The following is a 12,606-nucleotide window of genomic DNA, read 5'->3' as shown; positions in this document are numbered from 1 at the left end:
GATGGAGTCCTTTCAGCGCACCTGTTGGATTGCTGCCCTCTGAAAATGTGAGTTTTGTCCGGATTTCGTATACAGTGTGTTTATCAACTTGCATCACCATGGCGGGCAGAGGGCCGAAACACCACTCTACACAGGCGAAACTGGACAAGTTTGCATATGACAAGGGCTCCTCTCCGGTGCACCCTCAAGGTAAAACATCGTACAACGACGGGACAAAAAAGGTAACTCTCGAGGACATTATGAAGGCGCTGGAGAATGTGCAGACCACGGTGGGCACTGTTTCTACTGACGTTTCTTTGCTGCGGGCTGACATCCACAAGATGGCGGACAGGGTAAAAGAAGTGGAGATAGTGAGTAAATCTTTGGTTGCGGACACTTCTTAACTGCAGACTTCCGTTGCCCAGCTGGAAAAAGAGAACAAGTTACTCACGGAGAAGCTTGACGAACCGGAAGGGCGTGCAAGACGTAATAACATCAGAATTATTGGTATTCCGGAGTCAGAAGGTACCCAGGCAATGGACCTGTACGTAGAAGACTTGATCAAAACTAAGCTGCAGCCCAAGGGACTCTCCCATTTTTTTCGGTGGAGCGTGCCCACAGGGTACCTGGTGGTAGACCTAAGCCGGGAGCGACCCCACGACCAGTACTCGCCAGACTGTTCAACTTTAGGGACAGGGATGCAATTTTGCAAGCGGTGAGGGTCTGCCCTTCCATCCGTATTTTAAATTCAACTGTATCCTTCTTCCCGGATTACACTGCAGCTGTATCTCGACGGCGGTGAAGCTTTTTTGAATTTAAAAAGTTACTTCGGGCACAGGAGCTATCATACTCTATGCTCTTCCCCGCAAAATTAAGAGTAGCGGCGATGATCAGACATGGTTCTTTGACACGCCTGAGGCGGTGCATGACTGGCTCGAGGGGTGGCGCACTGTGAATCGTTCAGATCGTAGACCCAGACCGCATCGTCCACGTGATGGAGAATATGCCTCAGGAACGTTTAGTCCCGAACACCTGGAAGCGAACCATGACCCACTACGAGAAGAGGAATAAGTATTGTCATGGCAATATTGACTCCTGCTGCCTATGTTGATCCTGTCGCCAAATGCACTTTTGCCGTTCTTTGGTTCTGGACTGGGGCCGACCTGGGGAGCTCTAAAGGGCTGGAGCCTTGGTGAGCTCTACCCCCGGCAAGCATGTATTTTAGTTATGGGAGGGCAAAAGCGCTCTGCTGAGTTGGGGTGGCGGGCAGTTGGAGGTTCGTCAAGCCGGGAGGCAGGGAGGATGGGTGGGACCCAGGGTGGGGGGATAAGTGGGTTGTTTCCTTTTGTTGCTTTTGCGGTTTGTATGACTTGTAGGGTGTCACACTGTTTTAATGAAGGTACAGCGCAGGTCAAGTCTATCTTTGGTTGCACGACACTACACTATACCATAGATGGCTACGCATGTAACAGATCAACCTGAGGCTTCTCGAGCACAATTGCCCCGTCATTCAGACTTCACCGTGATGACGTGGAACGTCCGGGGATTGGGACACAAAGTGAAACGGGGCCTGGTACTGCAATACTTGAAACAATGTTGTCCTGCCGTAGTCTTCTTGCAGGAAACACACCTAGTAGGCTCTGCCACCAAGGCTATGGATAGGTGGGGATATACTATGGTGGTGCACGCAGAATTCTCCTCTGGCTCCAGGGGAACAGGGATCCTTGTCAGGAAAAATTTCCCTTTTGTGCTCCAACAGACGCGTGTAGATGATCGGGGCCGCTTCGCGGCAATTACATGCCAATGGGAGGAATTTTGTTTCTGTGTATGTCCCACCTGCCCTACACGCCACTGCACACTCTGTATTCTCAGCATTTCTACTGACTTTACCGGTCGCAACGTTGGAGATAGGGGGTGACTTCAATTATATCATCGACGATGAGATAGATAGATACCCGTACAAACCAGTGGGACACGGAGGGAGGCGGCTAACTGGCTTTTTGGATGCCATGGGCTCACAGATTGCTTGAGGTATAAGCACCCCGGCGACAGGCAATACACTTTTTACTCTGCAGTCCATAGTTGTCTCACCCGGATTGATTACATTCTGATGACTGCGGATGGCCTACAGGGCATAGAAGAGGTAGAAATCCGCCCAGAGGTATTTCTGATCACTCCCCACTGCTATTAAAGTATACACACCACCGGACACACAGGCTGTTCATGCTGGTTACTTACAGGTTGCCCCCTTATAGCGGGCCTTGCCAGAACCACCAAGCACTTCTTTCAAGAAAATACTGGCTCTGTGACCTCTCCTAGCACTCTTTGGGAGGCCTACAAAGTAGTCCTGCGTGGGCAGGTGATGGCCTCAATTACAGGCCAAAAGCGAGCACAGCGGGCGGAGTTGGACGGCCTCGAGGCTGACCTAGCCACCGCTATAGCGGAGCAAGAGACACACCCCTCGCCTGGGGCCGCCCAGGAGGTTCGCCTTAAACAAACCGAATATGTAACATACCAGAGGGAAATGGCGAAAAGCACTCTCCAATCGACTCGACATAGAGTTTACGAGATGGGGGACAAGGCAGGGAAGATGTTAGCTTGGCTTGACAAAAAAGAAAGAGCGAGTAGAGTCATTGCACAGCTGTCGTCCCCCACAGGGACTACGACCTCAGATCCTGCGGCTATAGTTGACCTCCTGGCTGATCACTTTGGGAAAATGTATGCTCCCCAAGCAGTACATCAAAGATCTGACAATCCCTCGCCTTTCCCCAGACGCGGTGCTTCTACTAGAGGCGGACATCACTGCTGATGAGATTCAAGAGGCGACCTATTCGCTCGCGTCTGGCAAAGCATTGGGTCCTAACGGGCTTCCGATAGAACTGTATAAGAAAACGGCACAAACAATGGCCCCCTTCCTTCTGAATATGTTCCATGATAGTCTTGAAGCTGGGGAACTGCCTAGAGATCAACGCCTAGCCACGATTGTTGCGATTCATAAACCGGGCAGGCCTGCGACAAATTGCACCTCCTTTCACCCGATTTCTCTAATAAACGCATAACCGAAGATCCTCGCCAAATTGCTGGCATTGCACTTGTCCCCCCACCTTCCCACCTTGGTGCATCCAGATCAATCTGGCTTTATGCTGCATCGTAGTACAGCGCTCAACCTTCGCCTCTTACACGCGGTCATGGCCTGCCGAGAGTATATACAGGAACCTGCTGTCCTCCTCTCCCTAGACGCCACTATGGCGTTCGATACAGTAGAATGGCCATATCTGTTCGCAGTGCTTCAACACATGGGCTTCGGCCCTAAATTCTGCGCCTGAGTTCGTCTGCTCTATACCAGGCCCCTGGCTCACGTGGCTGCCAATGGACACATCTCACGGGATTTTCCGCTTGGCTGCGGGATGAGGCAGGGATGTCCTTTGTCCCCCTTATTATTTGCGCTGATTCTAGAGCTGTTAGCGGTCTGAATTAGGTGGGAACCCTCTATTAAGGGACTCCGGTGGTCTAAAGTATGGGAGGACCGCATATCTCTCTATGCAGATGACATACTCCTGTACCTCACTTCCCCCAAAAAATCCATTCTAGAACTGCTAAATGTATGTGAAAAATTTGGAAGAGTGTCGGGTTACAGGATTAATTGGTCCAAATCTGTCCTCTTTGTTCTTGCTGGCCTCCCGCCTGTGCTTCCCACGAGCTGCCCCTTACGACCTGCTACAACGGCATTCAAATACTTGGGTATATATGTCACGTCAAACCCGGATGAATTCTATACTTTGAATCTGAAGCCGCCATTGGACCGTTTCAAATGAGATGTGAAGGTTTGGTGAGCTCTCCCCCTCAGGCTCTTGGGTAAAGCGGCCCTATATAAAATGATGTCACTCCCACGCTTCCTATACCTCCTAGAAAATACGCCCTTTGTGGTCCAGGCATCTTATTTCAAACCGATAGAGGCAGCAGTCTCTTGCCTATTGTGGGATGGAAAGCCAGCACGCATCGCACAAGACAAGTTGGTGAAAGACTGGTATGACGGAGGCATAGCACTCTCAAATAACGAACTGTACAACTGGGCGGCCCACCTTAAGCAAATTAATTACTGGTTACATGCCCCGCAGACTGAGCCAACATATTTAGCAGATAGACAGTGCCTGGAGATTAGAGGACTGATGAGTAATCTCTACAGTCACCGCGCGCCATCGGACTTGATAGGTCCTGCGCATCACTCGGTGCATCTGTGGTACAAAGCTCACAGGGGCCTTCAATGCTCTGGCCCTATTACCCAAATGACACCGCTTTGGGACTCGTGCAGGTTAGGTTCTCTCCGCAACAGTAAAGGGTTCCAGAATTGGGAAAACATAGGCATTTCAGTGGTGGGAGACCTTTGGAAGAAGGGTAAGGTGGTGGACTTCTCTTTCTTACAGACGCAATACGATATGGCGCGGATGGAACGGTTTAGGTACATCCAAATTCAGCATGCGTTGCAGACTGCCATCCCGCTGTGTACAGAATTACAGGAATCCACCCCTCTTGAAGATAGACTGTTGACAGAACACATGCCGGAAAATGCAACATCCCTCACATACCGCAAGCTGGTTAACAACCTTCCTGACATGACGTCCAAACTGATATTGAACTGGTCTTGAGACGTAGGCACATTGGATGACTCCGAGTGGCAAGAGGTCCTTTCCTCCCCCCGAGAGACGGCTATCCCCTCCAAGCTCAAATTAATCCAGCTTAAAATACTACACTGCACGTACTACACCAGAACGATTTTACACAAGATAGGGAAGGCGTCACATGTGTATTGCCTGTGCGTGTGTGGGGAGGAGGGGACATTCTATCGTACTTTATGGAACTGTGGTAGGATAACAATGTACTGGACAACCGTGATGCGCACTATTTCTCAGACTCTATCTATTTCCCTTTTGCCTGATCCTCGGCGCTGTTTGCTGAATGTATGGGAAGCTAATGACTTAACGTATCGCCAACAGGATTGGGCTATGTTGGGTATGATGGTGACAAAACGCAATATAGCCAGGCTATGGGGCTCGGATGTGTTACCCACGCTCAGGAACTGGTGCAGGGACATGGATGATGCAATGGTGGCGGAGAAGGCGATGTTTGTCCACCCTGGGTGCCCTGGGAAATGGGGACAAATATGGGGTGCTTGGAATAGGTTCAGGGGTGACATTTGCGAGCCCCCTAGACTAAATGAAGAGGAGTTTACCTCGGACTGATCATTGCTATTACGATCCTGTGTGATGGTGCATTGTTGTGCTTAATTCAAAGTGTTTCCTACAACTTTGTAACTTGGACATTAGTTACACTTGACTGTGCCTGTACTATATATCTTTAATTCTGCTGCAAATGTATGCTTCTTCGCCCTACCTGTTTACTTAATAAAAACAATTAAAAAAAAATTAAATGCATGCTGACCAGCTTTTCAAAGGGAGTTCAAAAGAATGGCTTTTTTTCTTGAAGCTTGAAATCTAAGTCCATCAATAGCTTTGAGGTAATTTTCAAAAATGCTAATCCATTCTTGGGAATGTCACCCTCAATAAGAAAAGGTGGAGGTGGAGGTGGGGCTATTGTTTGATTTGCTGTTGCTGCCATAAGTGAATAGAATCACAGTCAAACTAAAAAATGCAAATTTAAGCTGAGGCAGGAATGGTTGAATAAAACAGAGCTGTACTAATAATAATAAAATGTTTTAAAATGTCTTATAATATTGAATAGTAAAAATAAATAATGAGGTTAGATGCAAAAGGAATAAAACAAATTTGCAAATAGCCCTCTTGACAACAATAGTAAGTCTATATCCAAATTGAGGCATGTGGTTGGCAAAACGTGATTGGCAAAATTTGGTTTGACACACAAAATGGCCACTTCGTGCGTGCAGAACGTAATGAAGTCAACGGAAGTACAGAGATGCTTTACTGACTCCCCGGCAACGCAAATTAATACCAGCGCGCGCAACCAAATGACCTTGATTGCTGAACTGCGCAGATTACGGAATGCGCGTGCAGCTTGATTCGGTGCCTAGCAACGCGTTAAAAAAAAGAACTTAATTAATATTGCCAAAAGAATGGCAATGCCAAAAACAGTACCTCAAGGAGTGAAGAGCTTCTTTTCTGAAATTTCAGTCACAAATAGAAACTTCACATGAAATGACCAGCGCTTGCTCAAAAATTTCTGGACGAGGAAACGACGTGGAATCTTTTTGAAGAAGTCGGAGCCAGTCACCATAAGATCGTCGCCAAAATGTTCAAGTAGGTGACAACTAGGAAATTCTTTAATTCATTTCAATAAGGCTTTATTGTAGTTAAAGTTGTTGGATGATCTCTGACTCTCCTGCCTCGACAACCGCCAGCCTCAGAATAACAAGAGAATCTAGAATGAGTGAAGTTCCATAGATGACACTACAGATTCTCGTGCAGGCATGAGGATAGAGAGTAGAAAACATCATAACCCTATGCAAATAAAAAAGCAGACCTTTCTTCTGTCCCTTTCATCTCATTGATTTAACAACAGTATCTATGCTGGCCTGGAAAAGTTTCAATTTTAAAAATTGCAAAATGTACAAAACTGAAGGCAAGAATCTGTCTTACCGTACCAGTACTACTGAAACTTCATTGGCTCATAGTACAACAGAGGATAAGATTCAGGCATTAAGGCCAAAACCTACTTTGGCATGAACTGTGTCCAACTATTGGCTACTTTGTGGCAACCAACAAGAAATTTGAATCAGCACATGCATCTCAATTCACTCAGTAGATGCAAAAAAGCTTGACATTTTAAGCAAAGTCTTTAAAAGTCATAGATCCGCACCTATAAAATAGTCTACCACATGCATTGAAAAGTGAAGATTTTACTGTTAATTCAGGAAAGATCTGAAATCCTTCCCATTCACCAAAGCTTATATCCAGCACCCATTTGTAAAGTCACATGTTAAGAGACTTTACTGGTACCTTGATTCATCTGGTCACTCCAGCATAATGATTGTGAATAGACCTCCTTTTCTCAATTCTTTTATAATTTCAATCTTTAATTCCCTCGTTTAACCTTCTTTCTTTATGTTTTCTTCCATCCAATGTTTCACTATTCCCATAGTGCAATGAGGAGGCTTTTAGCTGATACGTAAGGCACTTTATAAAACTCCCTAAATAAATAAATGTTATTAGATGAATGCCTACAATGTTATCTGCTGAGTCAGATTTGATGCCATCCTAGACATCATTGAGATAGATCTTGTCCTCTTGTCCATCTTGTAGGCTGCTGTCAGCAAGGATAATTTATTTTAGTAAAGCGTTCTTTGTGCATTACACTATGTCATACACTGATTACTGGCATATATATATATATATATATATATATATATATATATATATATATATATATATATATATATATATATATATATATATATATAGATATATATAGATATATATATATGTACACACAAAAACTCCCCAAGCCACCTCCAATCCAATAGATTGGCGAAGCAAACAAAGGAGACGGACCACAGGATCTGGCCTTAGATGTATTTAATGGCGCAGGTAGGCAACAGCAGCTATTGTATTATCAAGCCCACCCTCCCAACAATAGTAAAAAACTTCAGACAATGCAGGTACCCGGAGCTGGAAGGTCATTTTACATATCACTGCCCCAGAAATGTGGTGTTCCCCGCGACGTGTACGAGGAGAGGGATCCCGACAGCTGACATGCTTCCAAGGACACTGTTGCACCATTTCCCTAAAAATCCTGTCTTCAGCCATGCCACTGAGTTCTTCTATAGAATAATATTGGAGCTTCCCAGACGAATTTTGATGCACTTGGTCTTCAGATATTATGGGGTCGATTAGGATCGCGGACGGAAACGTGTTCCGTCCGCCGAGGAAGGTGGCAAGATACTCCGGACCTGTCCGCGGAAAAACCGCAATAGCGATTAGGATAATATATGAATGAAACACCGATCGCGGCGGACGGAGCACACCAAACCCCGTCCGCGGCGGTCGAAGTACACCTGAGACCGCGGCAGGCGGATGGAACCGAAAGAACACCGACCGCCGCGTATGCACATGACCGCGAGATCATCCACTTCCCCCGCGATACCTGCGTAGTGTCCGTGTCCGCAATTAGGATAACTCCGCAAGTACCCCGGTAGCCACCGCGATCCACGTCCGCTGCGGTACCAATGCAACGAGAAACCGTGCTCCACAGCGGAAGGCCAACACGAACAACATCCCTACCGTCAAACCAATGCCATACATTGCGACGGAAGTTAATACCAAACACAGGAAAATGAACGACCACCCACCTGAAACATCAAAACCAATCACAAGACACAATGACCCACCCCCAAGTACCACAGAATGCACACCTGGCAACACACCCACCTAGCACCTGACTGCCAATAACTATTCAGACAGGGCCAAGACACAGACTATAAAATAACTCCCACCCACTCCAGAAATCCTCTGCATCACAGCGTAGCTGCTAGCAGGAGACACCACAGAACTTACAGCAAACACAGATATCTTACACATAACCCAAACCCAAACACACCCACTACACAAAGACCCACCACACCATTCCTACACACCACACACCTGCACCTCCCAATTCACTCAAACCCACACCCGAGCACCACACACCATGGCACCAAAAAAGAACTCCAAATTCACTGACACCGAGTTAAAGGTTATGGTAGATGAAATAATATGAGTAGAACCCCACTTATTCAGGGCCCTAGTGCAGCAGACCAGCATAGCCAGGAAAAACAACATGTGGGACCGGATAGTCATCAGGGTGAATGCGTCTGGGACCGTCCCGAGGACGAAGCAGGAGATTCAGAGGCGGTGGCATGACCTTAAGACCCGAGTCAAATCCATCTGAGCAAAGAACTATCTGCGGGCAAATCACACAGGCGGTGGAACCCCCCCGGAGCCCTTACCGTACACCGAGTGGGAGGACAAGGTGCTGAGCATTCTGCACCCTGAGACCCTTGATGGACTTGAGGATGGAGAAGAGGCTGGTAAGTACAAACCAAGCACCACGAGCACAACAACATGGTGTGCCTCACACAACTCAGAAGACACATCTCCCAGACCCCAACCCATGCATGCAGTCCACATACTCACCAACGTCTAAACCACTCCAACAGGCCCCCATGTGCATAGGGATGGTGGTGGTGGTGGGTGGGGTGTGTGAGAGGTCACTAGTCCAACTCCCAACAGACCCCCATGTGCATAGGGATGGCGGTGGTGGTGGGTGGGGTGTGTGAGGGGACGGCACTACAACTCCCAACAGGCCCCCATGTCCATAGGGATGGCGGTGGTGGTGGGTGGGGTGTGTGAGAGGTCACTCAGTCCAACTCTCACCAGGCCCCCATGTGCATAGGGATGGCGGTGGTGGTGGTGGGTGGGGTGTGTGAGAGGTCACTAGTCCAACTCCCAACAGGCCCCCATGTGCATAGGGATGGCGGTGGTGGTGGGTGGGGTGTGTGAGAGGACAGCACTACAACTCCCAACAGGCCCCCATGTGCATAGGGATGGCGGTGGTGGTGGGTGGGGTGTGGCAGGGGACGGCACTACAACTCCCAACAGGCCCCCATGTGCATAGGGATGGCGGTGGTGGTGGGTGGGGTGTGTGAGGGGACGGCACTACAACTCCCAACAGGCCCCCATGTGCATAGGGATGGCGGTGGTGGTGGGTGGGGTGTGTGAGAGGTCACTAGTCCAACTCCCAACAGGCCCCCATGTGCATAGGGATGGCGGTGGTGGTGGGTGGAGTGTGTGAGGGGACGGCACTACAACTCCCAACAGGCCCCCATGTGCATAGGTATGGCGGTGGTGCTGGGTGGGGTGTGTGAGAGGTCACTAGTCCAACTCCCAACAGGCCCCCATGTGCATAGGGATGGCGGTGGTGGTGGGTGGGGTGTGTGAGGGGACGGCACTACAACTCCCAACAGGCCCCCATGTGCATAGGGATGGCGGCGGTGGTGGGTGGGGTGTGTGAGAGGACAGCACTACAACTCCCAACAGGCCCCCATGTGCATAGGGACGGCGGTGGTGGTGGGTGGGGTGAGTGCCAGTGCCGACTGAATAGTCAACAAAATGAAAATAACACGTAATGCCCACATGACTCATCTTCACATTTTTGTTTTGCAGGTGATCGTAATCTGACAGCTGGAACCACCACCCGGCCTCCAGACTCGCCTCACTCAGGAGTCTCAGGGGACGATTGCCCAGCCAGCTCCGGTGCTGAGGATGGTGCGGGCACAAGCAGGCAGCCAGGGCCATCTGGCTCCCAGGTCACACCAGCACCGACTACTACGGCCTCTGCCATTCCCACAACACTGGCCACTGTGACCTGCACAGCCACCACCAGCACCACCACCACCACCTCCACCACCACCACCACCAGTACCACCACTCCTGCCCCTGCCACCCTGGCCAACCCACCGCACGACGCCGGGCCTGCGCCATCCCAGCCACGCAGGGAGAGTGTGAGGCAAAGCAGAGATGCAAGGCCACATCCGGCAGGCAGGAGCACAACACAAAGACGTCCTGAGGAACCACACCCACCCAATGCCGTGCAACAGTCACTGGAAGCACTAGCCAGGGTCCAGGAAACCTATGAACGTGGCCAGGCACAGGCAGACCGTGCCCACCAGGACTCTGTTGTGAAAACTGCAATGTTGGGGGCCATTGAGAGGCGGCTTGGCCAACTAGTGGACATATTGACCCTGAGCAATACCATGTGGATGGGATGGATAGCCGCCAACACCACCCTCCCCACACCCGCCCCAAACAACGCCACGGGCACCAACACCACCGGCACCGCCACCGCCACCTGCGCCCCTGACGATGGATGTGGTACCAGATCAGCCTGCGCCCCCAGCTGACTCCGTCCCGACTCAAAGACGAAGGGGCCGTCCGAGGCTGGAAGTGGGCGAGAGCAGTGTGGATGCTCCTTCCACACGCTCCAAGAGGAGCCGACAATGACTTTTACACTACCTGAGCCTGCCATTCACCCTGCCAACTATCCGGTCCCACCTAGCCAATCATTGGCACAGGCCTGCTGCACTAGGCAGACACCACCCTATGTGGTGTCAGCACCGACATTTCATCTGCCATAACCTTTAACTCTCACTCCCCCACCCCTTCACTCATTTGTAAATATGCACTAACACCTATGCACAATCTGTAAATAAATACCACTTACTCACTCAATGATGTGTTGCCTCCATGTTTATTCACATGATTGCATCAGAAACCGACGTTACCAGGTTCAGGGATCCAACTCGTACAGAATCATGCCGCAGCGGGAGTGACCTAGGGAAATATAGAAACCGCATAGACACGTCAGGAAACAGATTCACACTCATCACAACACACTGCAGTGCAACATTCCACAAACCACACTCATCACAACATGAATGGATGAGAGTACACACATCATGGAGACTTGCATGTACAAATAAATGAACACACACACACACACACAGGCATACATCACATTGCAGAACACATAGATGATGCACACCACAATGACACAACACCAGCAAACATACACAGGGCATACACAAGCAGCACAAGAGGAGCACACTCACATTCAAGGGAAGTAGCGATCAATGAGCTGGCGCCTCTGGTCCACACCTTCCTCCTCACCACTATCCTCATCAGTCGACATGGGTGGGTCGGGAGGGCGAGGAACTTGCTGTTCATCAGGGTCCAAGAGCAGTTCAATGTTATTGCACACAGCCAGGTTGTGGAGCATGCAGCAGGCAATCACGATCCTGCATACTTTGCCTGGTGAGTAAGGCAGTGCCCCTCCAGTCTTATTCAGGCACCGAAACCTAGACTTAAGCAGGCCAAATGTACGCTCTACCACTCGACGTGTCCTTCCATTGGCATCATTGTATCGCATTTCTCCCGCTGTAGTTGGATTGCGTATGGGACTCAGCAGCCAAGGCCTGTTTGGGTAAGCCGAGTCGCCTATGTTGGTGGAAGAGAGAGAGAGACAGAAACATCACAACCTGAATTGGTGGGCACACCATGCCACACAGATATCACTCCTGTCACCACAGCATACTCACCAACAATCCACGCTTGTGCCGGACGCAGATTTGCCATCAGTTGGGGGACAATGCTGCTCCGCATGATGTGGGCGTCATGAGCAGAGCCTGGAAATCTTGCACACACATGTGATATTATGTTGTCGGCCTAGCACACCACCTGCACGTGCTTCCAATTCCTAAACACCTGCTCAAGTGCCAGTGGTGGAATGATTGCGATATGCATGCCATCAATGGAACCCACAACGTGTGGTATCTGACCCAGTGCATAGAAGTCTGCTTTGACCGCTGCCAACTCTGCCGCCTGTGGGAAATGAATGTAGTCATGCTTGTACAGAATCATGGCTCTCAGTACATCCCGAAGTACCATGCTAAACATGGACTGTGACATCCCTTCGGCATGTCCAACTGTGTACTGAAATGTGCCTGTAGCAAAAAAGTGGAGTGCCGCCATCACCTTTGCCGTGGGTGTAATGGAACCTGGATAGGTTCTTCGTGGCTGCAGGTGAGGAGACAATTGGTTCACAAGCTCCATCAATCGATGT

General features: G+C 49.5%; 1 pseudogene; it reads right to left on the bottom strand.

The window, feature by feature from the left end:
* Window positions 1-379: 379 nt before the first annotated feature.
* Window positions 380-12,606, bottom strand: part of LOC147718477 (zygote arrest protein 1.L pseudogene) — a 52,102-nt pseudogene continuing 39,875 nt past the window's right edge.

Source organism: Lissotriton vulgaris, chromosome 4_1 (assembly GCF_964263255.1).
Source record: "Lissotriton vulgaris chromosome 4_1, aLisVul1.2, whole genome shotgun sequence".
Classification (NCBI taxonomy): Eukaryota; Metazoa; Chordata; class Amphibia; order Caudata; family Salamandridae; genus Lissotriton; species Lissotriton vulgaris.
Note: the sequence above shows the minus strand (reverse complement) of the source record. Positions and strands in the feature narration are given on the sequence as shown.